Source organism: Oncorhynchus mykiss, chromosome 26 (assembly GCF_013265735.2).
Source record: "Oncorhynchus mykiss isolate Arlee chromosome 26, USDA_OmykA_1.1, whole genome shotgun sequence".
NCBI lineage: Eukaryota > Metazoa > Chordata > Actinopteri > Salmoniformes > Salmonidae > Oncorhynchus > Oncorhynchus mykiss.
The window spans coordinates 33,865,564-33,879,346 of record NC_048590.1 but is presented as its reverse complement, the minus strand read 5'-3'; the positions used below and the strand labels follow the sequence as shown (position 1 = coordinate 33,879,346).

General features: G+C 42.2%; 1 protein-coding gene across 2 annotated transcripts in view; it reads left to right on the top strand.

Moving 5' to 3' along the window:
* The window catches only part of LOC110506676 (cGMP-inhibited 3',5'-cyclic phosphodiesterase B), an 81,980-nt gene that overhangs the window by 48,643 nt on the left and 19,554 nt on the right, over nt 1-13,783 (top strand). The window lies entirely within an intron of this gene.

The following is a 13,783-nucleotide window of genomic DNA, read 5'->3' as shown; positions in this document are numbered from 1 at the left end:
TGAGAGAGCGAGAGAGGGGCGCAGGCAAGCCATGGGGGACTGCCTGCTTGGTCTGGGGTATCACGGTGCAGCCCCAGATCAACACTTGAGAGGAGAAGTGGTAGACTGGTGTGAAAAGCCAAGGATGACGCTGTCCTCCAACCCCATTCCCCACTCCAAGAATGTTCCATGGTCCTGCCAGGTTGCCCTGGCGACACGGCTGAGGCTGAGACCACCGGCTGGTCCCCTGCACCCTCCTCACTACGTCAGTCCCCCTGCCAAGACTTTGGATTACAATCCAGGCCATCCGTACCATGGGGGTAGAATAGAGCAGCAGAGACTGACTGCAGGCAGGCTACAGTGATCTACTTAGCTAAGGACAGCTCTTTTCACAGCGATGCAGACTAGTGAACCACCCTATGGATATATTTGTTCTTGTGTCTCCTTCTGCCATTTAGGCTACTCAGTGTCTCTTATCTTTGTTGTGTGTGTGTGCTCTCTGTAGATGTGTATTTCTGTGTGTAATGGCCATATTTCTTCCCAGATGTGACTTTGTCTGGGACTCTAAGAGCTCTGTCCTCATTATCTGTGTGTGTGTCTAAAGAGGGCTGCTGACGCGCTGTGTCTCTCTAGCGGCTGACGTCAGCACTGACCTGCTCCTCTCCATACAAATCCCCAGCTGCCTGTGTCCCCCTTCTCGCATTCCCCCTCGCACTCATTACCCTGCTTTTATGATTTCTAACCTATCTGATCTCACACTCAGTGCTAGTTTAGGGGAAATATAACAAACAGGTCAGTGTAAGACTGGTTTGGACTGATTAACAGCACAAATCACTGCTGTGTTTTAGGAGAATATTCAAGACTAAGTTATGATAAAGATTAACCGGGTATGCAAAATGACATCTTTTAGACATCTTTTCCAGACGTTGAAATCAGGTGCATTTTAGGTGCTGAATGAAAGACGAAAATACTTATTTTCTGGACTTTAAAAAATTATATTTTCGGCCTCCTGGGTGGCGCAGCAGTCTAAGTGCTTGAGGCGTCACTACAGATCCGGATTCAATCCCGGCCTGTGTTGCAGCCGGCTGAGACCGGGAGACCATGAGGCGGTGCACAATTGGCCCAGCGTCGCCCGGGTCAGGGGAGGGTTAGGCCGGCCGGGATGTCCTTATCCCATCGTGCTATAGCAACTCCTGTGGTTGGCCGGGCGCCTGCAAGCTGACACGGTCGCCAGGTGTATGGTGTTTCCTCCGACACATTGGTACGGCTGGCTTCCGGGTTAAGCGAGCAGTGTGTCAAGAAGCAGTGTGGCTTGGCAGGTCGTGTTTCGGAGGACGCATGGCTCTCAACCTTCGCCTTTCCCAAGTCTATACGGTAGTTGCAGCGATGGGACAAGACTGTAACTACCAATTGGATATCACGATATTGGGGAGAAAAAGGGATCAAAACAAAAAAACATTACGGATTTTCCAGACATTGAAAATACAGCATTTACAGACTTTGAAAATACGTCTTTCAGTCATTGATTCTCTGGACAAATGTTAATTGCATATACTTCATTGAGAATGTATCACAATAATCATTCTTCAAGCCTCTTGTCATGACATTGGATTGATTAATGTGACGACTGCTGTTCATCAAATTATTAACTGTTTATAATTACGTGATTAAATGAATTAGGTAATTATTAACTCAGTAACCTGGGGCACCATGGGAAAATGTGGTTTTATTGAGTTTCTATTTCCCAAATTGTCATATGGTCCCAAAGTCCATTTATTGCATGTTACTGTTCTGAGGTAGGTTCTCCATAGGCCCATCATACTTTCCATTCCTCCACAGTGAGAGGACAAAGAGATTTTGTCTGCTGCCTTGAGATTTACAATGGGCGTGAGGTGTCATAAAACCCCCCACCTCGATACCTCTCGATCTCTCCCACTCTGGTGGGTGTGAGAGATGTCTCTTGTAGGAATGTGGTCCATGGTATCCTGACCCGAACAGGCCAGTCATGACACTCTCAATATAAGAAAGTGGAGCCAACTGAAGAGTGTAACAGAATATTTATTATTGCTCCTGTCACATGCTCTGATCGTAGCTTTTTCAAAAGCTTTAAAACTGTCACCAATGATGTTCAAAGTAATCCAACCTACAGAATAAACCAACAGACCACAAAATCATTTGTAGGCTGCAAATTGACCGATATAATATTTGACTTAAACATAATCATTTCAAACCTTGCTTACATTTGTATATGATCACATAAACTACATGACAAAAACTATATGAACACGTGCTCATCGACCATCTAATTCCAAAATCATGGGCATTAATATGGAGTTGGTTCCCCCTTTGCTGCTATAATGGCCTCCACTCTTCTGGGAAGGCTTTCCACTTGATGTTAGAACATTGCTGCAGGGACTTGCTTCCATTCAGCCGTAAGACCATTAGTGAGGTCGGGCACTGATGTTGGGCGATTAGGCCTGGCTTGCAGTCGGCTTTCCAATTCATCCCAAAGGTGTTCGATGGGGTTGAGATCAGGCTCTGTGCAGGCCAGTCAAGTTCTTCCACACCGATCTCGACAAACCATTTCCGTATGGACCTCGCTTTGTGCATGGGTGCATTATCATGCTGAAACAGGAAAGGGCCTTCCCCAAACTGTTGCCACAAAGTTAGAAGCACATAGTCATCTAGAATGTCATTGTATGCTGTAGCGTTAAATGTCACTTCACTGGAACTAAGGGGCATAGCTCAAACCATGAAAAACAGTCCCAGACCATTATTCCTTCTCCACCAAACTTTACAGTTGGCCCTATGCATTGGGGAAGGTAGCATTCGCCTGGCATCCACTAAGCCCAGATTTGTCCGTTGGACTGCCAGATGATGAAGCGTGATCACTCCAGAGAACGTGTTTTCACTGCTCCAGAGCCCAATGGTGGCGAGCTTTACACCACTCCACCCTACCCTACTCTTGGCATTGCGCATGGTGATCTTAGGCTTGAAGCTCCCGAAGAACAGTTATTGTGCTGACGTTGCTTCCAGAGGCAGTTTGGAGCTCGGTAGTGTTGCAGCAGAAGACAGATGATTTTAACGCAAGCTTCAGCACGGAAACTCTGAGCGCAGCCCTATCCAGAAATCTGTCAGTGACTTCTGATTTAAATTAAATTTTCACAGAACCATTTGTTGCAATTTCAATGAGGCTCTCTTGTTCAGATATCAGTAAGTGGACCGGAGGCAGGGCATGAAAGGGATAACGAATCCAGTCGTTTCTGTCGTCAGTTTTGGGAAAGTACCTGCGTAATTGCATACCCAGCTCACTCAGGTGCTTTGCTATATCACTTTTGACAATGTCCGTAAGCTTGTTCATTTGCACACAAAAAAAATCACACAATGATGGAAAGACCTGTGTGTTGTCCTTGTTAATGCAGACAGAGAAGAGCTCCAACTTTTGAATCATAGCCTCAATTTTGTCCCGCACATTGAAAATTGTTGCGGAGAGTCCCTGTAATCCTAGATTCAGATTCAGGAGAGAAAAAACATCACCCAGATAGGCCAGTCGTCTGAGAAACTCGTCATCATGTAAGTGGTCAGACAAGTGAAAATTATCGCCAGTAAATGTAACTTTAAGCTCGTCTCTCAATAAAAAATTGTTTTTTTAAACATGTCAATAATTTTCCCGTTGATAACCAGCACACTTCTGTTGTATGTTGTAAAAGCTTTACATGGTCGCTGCCCATATCATTGCATAATGCAGAAAATACACGAGAGTTCAGGGGCCTTGTTTTAACCAAGTTAACCATTTTCACTGTAGTGTCCAAAATGCCTTTCAAGCTGTCAAGTATTCCTTTGGCAGCAAGAGCCTCTCGGTGGATGCTGCAGTGTACCCAAGTGGTGTCTGGAGCAACTGCTTGCACGCGTGTTACCACTTCACTGTGTCTCCCTGTCATGGCTTTTGCTCCATCAGTACAGATACAACACATCTTGACCACCAAAGTCCATTTGATGTCACAAAGCTGTCCAGTACTTTAAAAATATCCTCTCATGTTGTCCTGGTTTCCAGTAGTTTGCAGACGAGGATGTCTTCCTTAATTGACGCTCCATAAACATAACGGACATATACCAGGAGCTGTGCCAGGCCCGCCACGTCTGTTGAGTCATCCAGCTGTAACACATATAATTCACTGGCTTGTATGCGAAGCAGTACTTGTTTCAAAACATCTCTTGCCATGTCACTGATGCGTTGTGAAAGTGTTGTTTGATGAAGGTATTGTCTGTATAGTTTTGTGGGCCTTTCCTCCCAGCATTGTTCCAGCCATATCCGCGGCAGCAGGAAGAATTAAGTTTTCCACAATAGTATGGGGCTTGCCTGTCCTAGCCACTCGGTAGTTCAACATATGAGACGCTTCTAGGCCCTTCTTATTAATGGTATCTGTTGCTTTTATACAAAGTAATCTTTATTCTCGCTAAAAAAACTCCTGTGGCTTATTTTTCAAATTGTCATGTTTCGTTTCTAAATGTCTGCGCAAGAGTGAGGGTTTCTCGCGAGAGAGTAACGGTTAATGTGATTGGATGTTAATTATTTGACTAGGCTTCCTGTATTTGACATAGTGGTGTTATTTCACTGAACACTAGATAGTTTAATTTAATTTTTGGCAGTGAACCGAGGCTACCTAGGCGAGAGAAAAACCTGACCCAAATGTATAGCCCCGTTGGAAAATATAAATGTACTGTTTGACAATGTGAGAGAAAGAAAATGGATTCATATTTTATTTGGCGTCCCCGCGACGGCATTGCGCGTACGTACCCAAGTTTGGGAATACCTGGTCGATGGTGATTTTATACACCTGTCAGCAGCGGGTGTGGCTGAAATAGCTGAATTGATATACTTTTCAACAGTTGAAGTCTGAGGTTTTACATACACCTTAGCCAAATACATATAAACTCAGTTTTTCACATTTCCTGACATTTAATCCTAGTAAAATTTCCCTGTCTTAGGATCACCACTTTATTTTAAGAATGTGAAATGTCAGAATAATAGTAGAGAATTCTTTATTTCAGCTTTTATTTCTTTCATCACATTCCTAGTGGGTCAGACGTTTACATTCGCTCAATTAGTATTTGGTAGCATTGCCTTTAAATTGTTTAACTTGGATCAAATGTTTTGGGTAGCCTTCCACAAGCTTCCCACAATAAGTTGGGTGAATTTTGGCCCATTCCTCCTGACAAAGCTGGTGTAACTGAGTCAGGTTTGTAGGCCTCCTTGCTCGCACACGCTTTATCAGTTCTGCCCACAAATGTTCTATAGGATTGAGGTCAGGGCTTTGTGATGGCCACTCCAATACCTTGACTTTGTTGCAGAGGTGGGAACAAGTCATTGTTTTACAAGTCACAAGTAAGTCTCAAGCCTTAGCACTCAAGTCCCATGTCAAGGCAGGCAAGTCCGAATTGTAGCTCAATCTTGGGTGTAATGATCACGTACCCGCACTGACTGACTGTGTGGAGGCTCATTGACTTAATGTTATGTTAGCCTACATGCTATACAAGCAAAGTTATATATAGCTGTCGGCTATATTAGCCACGACCTAACGTTCTTTGTGCAGCTTCAAATGTCGAACCAAGTTGGAAGTTGTTGCGCCTCCGTCTAATTTTCTTCCCGCATGTTTTGCAAGTTACGTTTTGTTGACTACAGCGTAGTCTTTAATAATTTTGGGTATCATCTTTCCGAGGGCTTCGACTGGATTCACCCACCGACATTCCTCTGCATTGCAACGCACAACTTTTTCTCAGCTGCCACAATTTGATTGGCTGCTGTCCGATTCCAACTGTACCAACTGTCCGATTCCAACTGTCCGATTCCAACCCCCACAACATGATGCTGCCACCCCTGTGCTTCACAGTTGGGATGGTGTTCTTTGGCTTGCAAGCCTCCCCCTTTTTCCTCCAAACATAACAATGGTCATTATGGCCAAACAGTTCTGTTTTTGTTTCATCAGACCAGAGGGCATTTCTCCAAAAAGTGTGATCTTTGTCCCCATGTGCAGTTGCAAACCGTAGTCCGGCTTTTTTATGGCAGTTTTGGAGCAATGGCTTGTACCTTGCGGAGCGGCCTTTCAGGTTATGTCGATATAGGACGAGTTTTACTGTGGATATAGATACTTTTGTACCGGTTTCCTCCAGCATCTTCACAAGGTCCTTTGCTGTTGTTCTGTGATTGATTTGTACTTTTTTGCACCAAAGTACGTTCATCTCTAGGAGACAGAATGCATCTCCTTCCTGATCGGTATGATGGCTGCGTGTTCCCATGGTGTTTATACTTGCAAACTATTGTTTGTACAGATGAATGTGGTACCTTCAGGTGTTTAGAAATTGCTCCCAAGGATGAACCAGACTTGTGGAAGTCTACAATTTTTTTTCTGAGGTTTTGGCTGATTTCTTTTGATTTTCCCATGATGTTAAGCAAAGAGACACTGAGTTTGAAGGTAGGCCTTGAAATACATCAGCAGGTACACCTCCAGTTGACTCAAATTATGTCAATTAGCCTATCAGAAGCTTCTAAAGCCATGACATAATTTTCTGGAATGTTCCAAGCTGTTTAAAGGCACAGTCAACTTAGTGCATGTAAACTTCTGACCCACTGGAATTGTGATTCCGTGAGTTATAAGTGAAATAATCTGTCTGTAAACAATTGTTGGGAAAATTACTTGTCATGCACAAAGTAGATGACCTAACCGACTGGCCAAAACTATAGTTTGTTAACAAGAAATTTGTGGAGTGGTTGAAAAATTAGTTTTAATGACTCCAACCTAAGTGTATGTAAACTTCCGACTTCAACTGTATTTATAGTGTGTGTGACCCACCACCTGGATCCGGTTCTATGTAGCAAAATGTAAAATTGTGAGGTAAAACGTGGTATATCATCCACTGCAGTTGAGGAACAATGGGAAAGTAATTCTGCTTTGAAAGTTGCTAAACTTGTACACTTTTGAGGAAATGGCCATTGAATGTTTTGGTACACCTACTGGAGAGTTCTTCTTTGTTGACACTTGTTCACACCCTCTTAAGCCTTAGCCCCACCCATCTCTTTTAAAGATTCACATGTGAGTCCATGTGCTAAGCAGAGTGAGTAGTTTAGTAAACAACCAAAGATTTCAAGACGAAGTAGTAGCCTGCAATAAGGAAAAACTCTAGGTAAAAATACTCTATCTAGTCCTTGGTCTATATCCCAATCTGATTTTGGTGCAGGTCATGTTGTTCTTCACATTACCATCTCTGGTAAACACACACTATATCAAACTAAATCTAAGTGTATTTGTCACATGCACAGGATACAGAAGGTGTAAACAATACAGTGAAATGGCTACTTTCATAGTAGCAATATCAAAAACAGAAAGTGTCTAGATACATATATTTTATAAATCATATTTCCAAAATTCAAATAAATTTGAACAGATTTTTCTTTTGCTCAGAAACTTGGTGGCCAAATAAAACCACGCGGGCCGCCAGTTGGGGAACTCTGGTCTATGGTGTGGCAAGCCGTCTGTCTGCAGACTGCAGTAGAGTAGTTAAATGTCCGGTTTGGTTGTGGGGGTGTTATTGACAGTTAAGGCCAGGCAGTCATCAGCCATCAAAGGATATGGCTGGTGTTGCAGCAGGACCAGCGTGTTGTTTTGGTGTGCTTCCCTGACAGGCTGGACCTGGTTGGCGGGTGGGGCGGGGCGGGTTGAGGGCTGTAGCGTGTCAGTGTGGAGTTATTCGGCTCTCTGTCATAACCCAGGGCTAGGGGCAGGCAGGTGAGAAACGCACATACTGACACTTTCCCCTTTCCCAGCCACTCACAACACACAGCTCCCTCCTCACAAATACCTCACCTCACACCAAGAACCAAAACACCTAACAAATTTGGTCTTCTCAATCAATGAACTATTTGAGATTTTGAAAACTTTTTTTTATTACACTGAACAAAAATATAAACGCATCATGCAAAGTGTTGGTCCCATGTTTCATGAGCTGAAGTAAAAGATCGCAGAAATGTTTCATACACAATTTGTTTACATCCATGTTAGTGAACATATCTCCTTTGCCAAGATAATCCATACACCTGACAGGTGTGGCATATCAAGAAGCTGATGAAACAGCATGATCATTACACAGGTACACTTTGTGCTGGGGACAATAATAGGTCACTCTAAAATGTGCAGTTTTGTCACACAACACAATGCCACAGATGTCTCAAGTATTGAGGGAGCATTCAATTGGCATGCTGACTGCAGGAATGTCCACCAGAGCCATTGCAAGAGAATTTAATGTTAATTTCTATACCATAAGCCGCCTCCAACGTTGTTTTAGAGAATTTGGCAGTACGTCCAACCAGCCTCACAACAGCAGACACGTGTAACCACACCAGCCCAGGACCTTCACATCCGTCTTATTCACCTGCGGGATTGTCTGAGACCAGTCACTCGGATTGGGTTTGCACAACCGAATAATTTCTGCACCAACCGTCTCAGGGAAGCTCATCTGCATGCTCTGCATCCTCACTAGGGGTCTGGACCTGACTGCAATTTGGTGTCGTAACCGACTTCAGTGGGCAAATTCTCACCTTCGATGGCCACTGGCACGCTGGAGAAGTGTGCTCTTCACGGATGAATCCCAGTTTCAACTGTACCGGGAAGATGGTGTCATGTAGCCGATCAGTTTGCTGCTGTCAACATTGTAAACAGAGTGCCACATGGTGGTGGTGGGGTTATGGTATGGTCAGGCATAAATACAGACAACGAACTCAATTACATTTTATTGATGGCAATTTGAAAGTACAGAGATGCCATGAAGAGATCCTGAGGCCCATTGTCATGCCATTCACCTGCCATCATCACCTCATGTTTCAGCATGATTATGCACAGCCCCATGTCGCAAGGATCTGTACACAATTCCTGGAAGCGGAAAATGTCCCAGTTCTTCCATGGCCTGCATACTCAACTAGACATGTCATCCATTGAGCAGGTTTGGGATGCTCTGGATCGACATGTACGACATTTGTGTTCCAGTTCCCGTCAATATACAGCAACTTCGCACAGCCATTGAAGAGGAGTGGGTCAACATTCCACAGGCCACAATCAACTCTGTGAAGTAGATGTGTCAAGCTGCAGGAAGCAAATGGTGGTCACACCAGATACTGACTGGTTTTCTGATCCACACCCCCTACCTTTTGTTTAGGTGTATGTGACCAAGTCATGAAATCCATAGAATTTATTTCAATTGACTGGTTTCTTTATATTAACGGTAACTCATATCTTTGAAATTCTTGCATGTTTATATTTTTGTTCAGTTTATCTTCACCACATTTCACCTGAGCTGTAAACAAATAATCAGTCTGGTATATTAGGAATTAGTCCCTATATTGTGACTATATTAGGCCCTATATTGTGACTATATTGAGTCCTATATTGTGACTATATCAGGCCCTATATTGTGACTATATCAGGCCCTATATTGTGACTATACTAGGCCCTATATTGTGACTATACTAGGCCCTATATTGTGACTATACTAGGCCCTATATTGTGACTATACTAGGCCCTATATTGTGACTATATTTGGCCCTATATTGTGCCTATACTAGGCGCTATATTGTGAATATATTAGGCGCTATAATGTGACTCAGGCCCTATATTGTGACTATACTAGGCCCTATATTATGACTATACTAGGCCATATATTGTGACTGTACTAGGTGCTATATTGTGAATATATTAGGCGCTATATTGTGACTGTCAGGCCCTATATTGTGACTATTTGGATATTGTGACTATACTAGGCCCTATATTGTGACTATACAAGGCCCTATATTGTGACTATACTAGGCCCTATATTGTGACTTTATCAGGCCTCAATTGTGACCCTCTCATATAGATAAGAATGTTCCAGTTTGTTTACCTCCATTTGAATTTACAAGTAGAGTTGTGTTAAAATATGAGAGGATGTAGCACACGTATTTGCATTGGTACAGTTGTACACAGTATTGTACCATGTTACATAAACATATGTGTTTGTATGTGTAGCCTATTTGGAGGTGTTCATCCTCATGACAATCCTCCTCTTTCTTGTTAACAATAACACATGATGCTCTCTTTTGACCTAAAAACTGGTGAATCTGTAATTAGGCAGGTGTGTGTGTGTGTGCGTGCATAATGTTGTTGTTACACACACAGGGGCTAGCTAACAGGCCTGTGTATTGTGGCCATTGAACTCTGCTGTTGACTCACATTTCCCTGTCTCTGGAACTGTTACGTTCACTGTCAAATCATGTGTGAACAGAGCTTGGCATTTTTCGAATGAGACTACATGTTGAGGAACATAGAGTGTACAGAGGGATATGAACAGGCCGTGCGTGTGTGCTCACAGAGGTGTGAACAAAGCGTCAGAGGGACACACGTGTCTGAGGAACACACTCCCTGGCTCCAGTCTGACAGCCAGGCCAGCAGCACGTCTCGACTGCGTCAACCACTTCACTCCATGGCAGCCTCTCTCTCCCTCCCTGTCACTCCCTCTCTCTCCCTCTGTCACTCCCTCTCTCTCCCGCCGACCCATCTCTCTCTCTCCTCCGCCCCGCTCTCTCTGTAAACAAACAGACGTCCGACAGATCTTTCCTCCGGCCCTCTCCCGCCATCCCGTCGCCATGGCGTTTGGAGCATTGTTTGCTGGCCTCTGAGTTGCCATGGCAGTGCTTATTTGCTGTACTAAATGTTTGGCCGCGTTGTACAGATTCTGATGACAAACACGGAGCATCCCGGTCTGATCAATGAAACTGCCTCTGATTGGAGAGGAAGGAACGAGGCATCTCATAGAAGCGCAGCACAGATACACTTGTCATCCAATCTAACCTATTAAATGGCCTCGTATTCTTTGCATCTGGTGTCCTTTGATGCAGCTAAAATATGTTTTGGGATGACATTCCCCTGACATAAATGCTTTGGTTTCTGTGTTCATTCAGAGGATCTCTGGTCGCAATTCTTGGTCTCTGATACTCAATTATTATTTACAACAGCACTGGTATCACTCACACTCCCAGGGTGCATCACTCCTCACCACACCTGCTCTCACACTCTGTAGCAGTCTACTACTGAACACACAACCTAGACTAAGTGTCCTGTGCGATCACAAAGATATCTGTATTTACTACGTTAGTTAAAGCTAAATAACAAATGTCTTTGAGGATTACACATTGGATTCATGTGATTCATGTCAACGTTTACAATTTTGTGAAACAAAGAGACCTGGATAATAAATGCTTTCTTACATTGCAGAAAGGAGGTTGTTTTCATAGCCCTGCACTATGTTCCAGTGCATTGGGGACCAGTGAACTAACACTTAAGCATCAACGATGTACCAATGATTTACAGTGTAATTATAAGAGAGTGCATACTGGTCTACTTCAATCTTACATAATGACTAGGCTTATACTGCCTGGGATTGGGCTTTGTGTCTATTTAGATGTGAATTGCTGTGTGTTTTTGTGTTTAAGTCTGAGAGGTGGTCTGTGACTAAAGACTAGAGAGAGCAGAGGCCTTGAAGTGTGTGCATCCATCCACATGCCTCTAGCACACACCCTTGTGGCCAGTAGAAAGACTACATGCTCTCTGAGTCTTGAGGGAATGAGTGTTTGCTCTCTGGTTTTAACCTGGCGACTAACCTGTGTTCCTTCCTCCCTGAGAGGACATGTATAGTGATCACCCAGTATGATGGCAAACTGCTCCCAAGACACATTTACTTCAGGACAGACTGTTCTGCTCGGTCTAGACTATAGATCATCCACAGATACTGTTGGGTGTTTGTTGCTGTTATTTTATTCTCCCCAGAAGTGGTAGTTTGATCATTTAAACTCATTTATATGCCAATCCTACTTAAAATGTTTTATTGGAGTGAAAATACTGTCCAAAATGAGGCCAAACTAGTGAATTAAATAATATCAACAAATGGCAAAAATGGTATCGTTCTAGAGGTTGTACTGTAGATCTAGGCCTATCGAAACCAATTCACATCAATTCAACACCCACTCTAGTTGTTGCAGTGTGTCGTAAGTAAACCTACAACCCAGTATGTGACAACGGAAGTTTAACACTCGTGGCATAGTAGCAGTTTGTCTGTGTGAGACTGAGCTCTGTTTGGTGACTTTTCTCTGACAGATCATGTGGAAATGCTGGTCATTGACGTAATGGGGGCTAGATAAGATCTGAGAGTACCATTGTTGACGTTTCATTGTGGTTGGCTGGTTGCGGTGGTTTGCATTTTGTGTTTTTCCTTTCTACAAAAGGCATAAGATAGACACAATAGCTCTCTCTGTGTGTGTCGGCCTAAATAACACTACAGCAGTTGAAAGTCCACAGTTTGGTAATTCGTCTATGTAAGCTGTTTGACCTGATTCTATCATAACCTAAAAGTAAACACATGAGGGTAACTACTAGAGGTGAATAAAGTAACAACACTATCTCGTTGACCTCTTTAATATGCTACAACAGTTACACTATATAATACTGTAAAATGATTGTTTCTCGTTGACCTCTTTAATATGCTACAACAGTTACACTATGTCTAATGTTGTAAAATAGCCTGTTTCTCGTTGACCTCTTTAATATGCTACAACAGTTACACTGTATAATACTGTAAAAGGATTGTTTCTCGATGACCTCTTTAATATGCTACAACAGTTACACTATATAATACTGTAAAAGGATTGTTTCTCATTGACCTCTTTAATATGCTACAACAGTTACACTATGTCTAATGTAAAATAGACTGTTTCTCATTGACCTCTTTAATATGCTACAACAGTTACACTATGTCTAATGTTGTAAAATAGCCTGTTTCTCATTGACCTCTTTAATATGCTACAACAGTTACACTGTATAATACTGTAAAAGGATTGTTTCTCATTGACCTCTTTAATATGCTACAACAGTTACACTATGTCTAATGTAAAATAGACTGTTTCTCATTGACCTCTTTAATATGCTACAACAGTTACACTATGTCTAATGTTGTAAAATAGCCTGTTTCTCATTGACCTCTTTAATATGCTACAACAGTTACACTATGTCTAATGTAAAATAGACTGTTTCTCATTGACCTCTTTAATATGCTACAACAGTTACACTATGTCTAATGTTGTAAAATAGACTGTTTCTCATTGACCTCTTTAATATGCTACAACAGTTACACTATGTCTAATGTAAAATAGACTGTTTCTCATTGACCTCTTTAATATGCTACAACAGTTACACTATGTCTAATGTTGTAAAATAGCCTGTTTCTCATTGACCTCTTTAATATGCTACAACAGTTACACTATGTCTAATGTAAAATAGACTGTTTCTCATTGACCTCTTTAATATGCTACAACAGTTACACTATGTCTAATGTAAAATAGACTGTTTCTCATTGACCTCTTTAATATGCTACAACAGTTACACTATGTCTAATGTAAAATAGACTGTTTCTCATTGACCTCTTTAATATGCTACAACAGTTACACTATGTCTAATGTAAAATAGACTGTTTCTCATTGACCTCTTTAATATGCTACAACAGTTACACTATGTCTAATGTAAAATAGACTGTTTCTCATTGACCTCTTTAATATGCTACAACAGTTACACTATGTCTAATGTAAAATAGACTGTTTCTCATTGACCTCTTTAATATGCTACAACAGTTACACTATGTCTAATGTAAAATAGACTGTTTCTCATTGACCTCTTTAATATGCTACAACAGTTACACTATGTCTAATGTAAAATAGACTGTTTCTCTTTGT